The 5,550-nt window shown below is 41.7% G+C and overlaps 1 long non-coding RNA gene across 1 annotated transcript; it reads left to right on the forward strand.

The window, feature by feature from the left end:
• The first annotated feature begins 661 nt into the window (after positions 1-661).
• Positions 662-3,237, forward strand: LOC113129716 (uncharacterized). Its single transcript, XR_003295632.1, has 4 exons — positions 662-829; positions 1,350-1,472; positions 1,752-1,878; positions 2,450-3,237. It is a non-coding gene; the product is annotated as an uncharacterized LOC113129716 (long non-coding RNA).
• Positions 3,238-5,550: the final 2,313 nt, after the last annotated feature.

Raw genomic sequence — 5,550 nt, forward strand, 5'->3', positions numbered from 1 at the left:
AAGTATAAAATAAATATACACTATAAAGTTAATAAGAATAAATATTTATTTATTAAAAGTTAATGTGCTATATAATAATATAAAATAGGACCAGGTGACCAAGTTCTGCTTTTCAATGTGGTAAGTGCTCTAAAATCAGATAAAAAGGGAATAAAATAAAGAACAATCAAAGAGGAAGGAAAAAGAAGGGATGAAGAGAGAAAGGTTATTTTATTCCACATATCTTATCTGTCTATGTATTAATTTTAGGTTGTTATTTAAGCCCCTGGATCTTGGGATACAAGAGATCCTCCATCAATCAGTCAGATTGAGTCCTGCAGGAAACCTGGCTTTGAGTCTCCTGATCCACCATCTTTTCTGTCTCCTCCGCTGGCCCACCATCCATGTGGGACAGGTTTGTAAGCCTGTGATGATCAAGTGTTATGTTGAATGAATTTGAAAATGTTGGATCAAATGTGTGTTCAGTCAGCCTTCCCTAATGTTATATAAATGCTGTTTAAGCCTTGTCAATAAAGTATTTACCATCTCGCCCACATAAACAAAGAGGCAGCATTGGCAGATTATGCCATAGACGAGGTTCCTACTTGAAGAGTGGTCTGTAATTGGAGCAATGGCTCCCCCGTGTGGATTTGAAATAAAGTGCATGCGTTTAAATGCCCAGTGGCTGTCCTGTTGTGTACACTGGACCTGTCTGTTAAATGTGGCTCTGACCAGCATATCTTTGATATTTTTTTTCCTCCTCAAAGCGGAGATAACCTTATAATGTCTGAATGGGATGTGATGCGACAGTTCTCTGAAAGTTGTTTTTAAAGACAACTTGTAGGGGAAGGTAAGTTTTAGAAAAAGTTGTCACCAAGGGGATTAATTGGTTGGGATCAGCGGTGTTGTTTACTTCCTGCAGCTGCTGCTCGGTGGCTTAGTTGGAGTGTCTATCAGGTGAGTTGGTGGGAGAGAGAGACGCCAGAGTGGTCCGCTTTATGTGACGGAGAAATCGTATGGAGTAGCCCCTCTGCCGAGGCTACGGAAAAGAGTGGAGATGGAGTTCTGTAAGTCTATTGTATGGGAGGATATTCTGTAAAACCTAATGATTTGGGACTTGACTATACCACGGAATGTATGTTTGGGATGGTAGCTAGTTTTATGGAGTAAAGCGTGTGTATCTGTTGGTTTGAAATAGACCGTGGTAAGTAATTTCTTATACTCCTTGTACTGTGGGTGGTCGAAAAACACTCTGGTGTCGAGAAAAGTGACTTCATGTGGGTCTAGTTTGAGTTTAATTTGAATTTGTTTATGATGACTGTTGAGGATTGTGATGAATTGGTTGAAGCTATTTTCGTCATGTCCCCAAGCACAGATGATGTCATCCAGGAAGCGAAGGTAGAAGAGGGGCTTCAGCGGACATTTCTCCAGCGCCTCTCTCTCCCACTCACTCATATACAGGTTGGCGTAAGACTACAGGTTGGCGTAAGACGGTGCGTATCTGTGATCCATCGATGTGCCTTGTACCTGTAAATATTGTTTATTATCAAAGGTGAAGTTGTTATGTTTCAAGCAAATTTGCAGTAACTGTATGATTTCAGTGTCTGGCCTATGGTTATCTGGATTTTTATTAAATATATTCCTGACTGTCTGGAGTCCTGTTCTGTGTCAGTGTTAGTGTATAAACTGTCAATATCTATTGTAAAGAGAAATGTGTTGAGAGGTAATTCCATAGGACGGATGGTATTGAGGAAATGATACGTGTCCTTCAGGTAACTGGGATGCCTGCAGGAGAGGGGACCTAAGAAGAAGTCTATGTACTAGGAGACGTTGTAAGTGACGCTACTACAGTTGGAAACTATAGGTCTGCCAGATGGAACTGCGCCAGGGATTGTCCAGGTATGTGGTTCTTTATGAATTTTTGGTAGGAGGTAAAACTGTCTGTTTCGGGGATTGTCCAGGCCAAAGAGAAAGTCACGCTGTTTGGCATTTATGAATTTTTTAATGTATAAATTTTGAATAATATTTCTGATCTGGGACTGGGATTGTGCTTAAATACTTTCTGTTAGAGAAATTAAAATGTTTATTCTCCTGTGACCTCCTATGACCTGATCCACCTTACTTTAGTATAACTGAAGCACTTCTGAATAGGGCCTATTGTGTATTGTAGAAATATAATTGTTGCTCTCAGTGAGCACAGTTTGCTCTAACCTTGACTGTTTGATAAGGGCCCAGATGTCTTTCTGTGAGAAATCCCCTCCCTTTTGTATTTCCATGAAAACTGATGTGTTAGGCTGCAAGCAGCCAGTGATCCTCATGCTGTACCAAGGTGCTGTGTGATTGTTACTCCTTGCAAGTAAAACTTCTATATAATCTTACCGAAGTTCGTCCTCTGAGTCTATTTGTTAAAAGGATTTACCTAACAACTTGGGGGCTCGTCCGGGATCGCAATATCTCCTCTTCCTTCCAGGTTCGGACCTAAAAACCGTGCACGGGGGAGTCTAAGACTCCTGACTGAAAGCCCTCCGCCCCGGTCCCGTAAGGGAACGGTTTGGAGCATTGAGAGGCTAGGATCTGCTGTGAGGGGAGAGGAGTGACGTGATTGAACTTCGAAAAGAGAGACTAGAGACGGACTCCTGTAAGGTAAGAGAATTTTAATTTGCTTAAACTGAGTAGAGTCTCAGTGGGTCTAATTCGAACAAAACCGTCACCTGAGTAGAGTCTCAGGGAGTCTGTGAGATTCAAACAAAACCGTCCCCTGAGTAGAGTCTCAGGGAATTACAGCCAAACAAAACCGGTGCGGAGTCCCTGGGAGTTTCTGGCTCTCTGGGAGCCCCCGGGTCCTTCGGGTCACGCAAGCTGAGTAGAGTCTCAGTGAATTGCGGTCTCATATCAGGCTGAGGGGTTGGTGATTACAAAACGGATCACTGACTAAAAATATCATTGACTTGACTTGAGTTCTGAAATTCAAACAAAACCGAAATTTGTGTAGCCTACGGGACACTGGGTCAAACGTATTCGGGTAAAACCGAGCAGGGCTTTCAGGAAATGAGAAACTTGGGATGAACCCGTGGTCTGTGGGAGACCCAAAGTAAACTAATCCCGCGGTCTGTGGGAGACCCGGAACAAAAAGAACCCCGGTGCGCGTCGATAGTGCTTTTGAGCATAAGGTCAAGAGAGAGTATTGGTACCATAAAAGAATATAAAAGCATAGAAATAATTAATGTGACATAAAGTGAGTTAATCAGCTGCTCCATCTCCTCCAATCAGATCAGTAACTAAACAATAACAGTAATTACAATAATTAACAAAAAAAAAAAAAGGGGGGGGGGATAAGGAGCCTGTTAAAATAATAAAGTGTAGGCCTACAATAATTATAATAATAATAAAATGGGTAATAAGAATACTAAATTAGAAGAACTAGTCACCGGTGACTCAAAATTGATGCATCAAAAGGATCCTAAAAATATAGAGAAATTAGGAGAGTGGAAAAACAAATATGGGTTTTCGGGGAAGTTAAACTGTGAGGACTGTAGAAACTTAGTGAAGGACATAAAAAATAAGACTAAGGGAAATCAGAAGGATCAGAGAAAAGAAGGGCTGTTTGCAGCAGAAGAGATGGTTAAAGTTTAACGTGGTTAAAGAAAGTTAGAGTGGGACAGAGAGAGAAAGGAAAGAGAAAAGAGACAGAAGCAAATAGAAAAACAGGTAAAAACCTCTTCATCAACATTGTATTTAAGGCAAACTGTTGAATTTACAGATGAACAAACTATGTCATGCTGTAGACCACCTCCTCATCCTAATAATCCACCACCGGCTTAGCTTCCTCCATACGCCCAGGGAGAAGAGGGTGCTGTCGGTGGGGCAACATCACCTCCCACAGCTCCTTCTGTTCCTGTGCCTCGGCCTCAACCTCCTTATGCAGAAGACAGTGAGGGAGTGCTGGCTTATTTTAACAGACTGAAAGAGCCATTTAACACTCATAGTGGAATATTGGTACCTGAAAGTGCTGCAGAAAATGGGGATGGGCCTTATGCACAGCAGTTAAGAAATGCCTTCTTTAATGGTTCAAACCTGAAATTTCAGGTTTTATTCAAAAGCACCAGATTGGTTGGCAAACTTGTGCCCTGACAGGTACAAAAAATTATGCTGCGCATGTGACCACTGTTCTCCAACAAAGAGCAAAAGCACAAAAGAAAGTTAGAAAAACAGCTGAAGTGTTTTTCACTGACTGTGATAATGAAATGGTTTCTGAGTGTTATTTTCAGGGGGACAAGCTATGGCTTGATGGCCGGGGCAGGGGGCGGGGACGAGGTCATGGCTGGAGACCTGGCAGACAGCAGATAGTTAATCATGACTACTGCTACGTCTGCGAAAAAGCAGGACACTGGGCCAAGAGCTGCCCACAGAGAAAGACACACCCTGAACACCAGGATGGAGGAGCAGGTTACTCTGCATGACTAGACAGCAAAAAAGGTCAGATGCAAAATACACACACTGAACAGAATAAAGAGATACGAGACACACATCTGACTGAAGCTAAGATTTTGAGCTTAGAAGGAGTAACTGAACTCATGCTTTATGAAGAAAAACCAAAAGTGACATTGTTGGTGCAATGAGTTAAAATAAAATTCCTGTGTAACACAGGAGCTTGTAGGTCAGTTCTTAGTAATCCACCAGACAAACTCAGACTGACTACAAAAGAACATATTTTAGTAAAAGATGTAGGAGCAGCATGCGGACAACAACCTGAGGAAGAGAAACTGTTCAAATTGTGGGTGAGCCCACACATTTCACTTGCTAAACATTCAACAGCTGAGTGGAAAGATTTAGGAGCATTTGTAACCAGGGCTGAAGAGGTGGGGACCGCCTGGGAGCCAGTCCCAGGTGACCCTCATGTTTTCTACAACCGCACTGTAGACACATATAGCAAAAAGTTGAACTGGTGTACAATCACAACAAAAGCTAAACATCTAAGTGTAAAGAATGAGTAGAAGTGTTCACTCTAACAACAGAGGAAGAAAATCAATTAAAGGAAGTTCCCTCATATTTATGGTCTACAGGAGCAGCAGACGTAGGAGAATCAAAGGAGTAGAACCAGTTAAAATAACACCAAAAGCTACCTTCAGGCCCTTTCAAAGACAATATCCACTAAAACCTGAGGCTGCTGAAGGAATTAAACCAGTATTTGACTCTACTAAAAGCAGGCATTATCAGAGATACCTAGAGCTCCACTGGTACCAGACCCACACACCCTGCTGAATGACGTCAAGCCCAGCTCAAAGTGGTTTACTGTCATTGATGTGGCAAATGCATTTTTCTCTATTGAAGTTGACAAACAATGATAATTCTGATTTGCATTTGAGTTTTCAGGCAAAAGATGGACTTGGACATGGATTCCACAGGGTTATTGTGAGTCTCCTACCATCTTTTCCCAAGTAATGTCTGCTAACTAAGCTAAGTTTTCACCTCCTGCAAGAAGTCAAATACGTATTTGTATGTAAATGAAATTTGGATATGCTCTGAAACACAAGAACAATGCAAAACAGACACCATAGCTCTGCTTAAGTT

The sequence above is a fragment of the Mastacembelus armatus genome, unplaced genomic scaffold, assembly GCF_900324485.2.
Source record: "Mastacembelus armatus unplaced genomic scaffold, fMasArm1.2, whole genome shotgun sequence".
NCBI classification, from domain to species: Eukaryota; Metazoa; Chordata; class Actinopteri; order Synbranchiformes; family Mastacembelidae; genus Mastacembelus; species Mastacembelus armatus.